Below are 693 nucleotides of genomic sequence, written 5' to 3' on the forward strand. Positions count from 1 at the left end.
TTTAATGTGTATTTTTGTATATATATTTTTTATACAAATTTACGAAGTGATAGCATACTGACCCACATTCGGGTGTGATGGACGACGTGGTTCGAATCACGCTACCACTCGGATTTTTCGTCACTGCTGGCGGCTTAAAATCACCCACATGCCGTCCTGAAGACTAACGATCAACCTTAATTTAGAGGAAGCCGTCCGTTGTTTCAAGAACGAGTTCTGGGGGCAGAAGGAGCCAATGCAAGATGGCGCCATCATAAACATTCGCCTGCGCCAGAACGGCTGGGTCGACCATCGTGCTCCCCACCTGAAAGAAGCCTGGGATGACCATCAGGCCTCACTGGAAGATGCTCATTGGCGCAATAGGCACAACTTAAAATATATATATATATATATATATATATATATATATATATATATATATATATATATATATATATATATATATTTTCCCTTCAAACCTATAATATTTTATGAGTATTTTGTGATGTATTTCAATACAAATGTTCTAATTTTATATATTTATCTATTTTCATACAAATTTAAATAATTTTTGTGTATTTTTGTATATAGTTTTACAAATTTATTAAAGTTATTTTATGTGTGTATTTTGTATATCTATTTTCATACAAATACACATTTTATTGATATTTGTTGAAGTATTTTAATGAATTTGTTACTATTTAATGTGCATTT

The sequence above is a fragment of the Eriocheir sinensis genome, unplaced genomic scaffold (genome assembly GCF_024679095.1).
Source record: "Eriocheir sinensis breed Jianghai 21 unplaced genomic scaffold, ASM2467909v1 Scaffold280, whole genome shotgun sequence".
NCBI lineage: Eukaryota > Metazoa > Arthropoda > Malacostraca > Decapoda > Varunidae > Eriocheir > Eriocheir sinensis.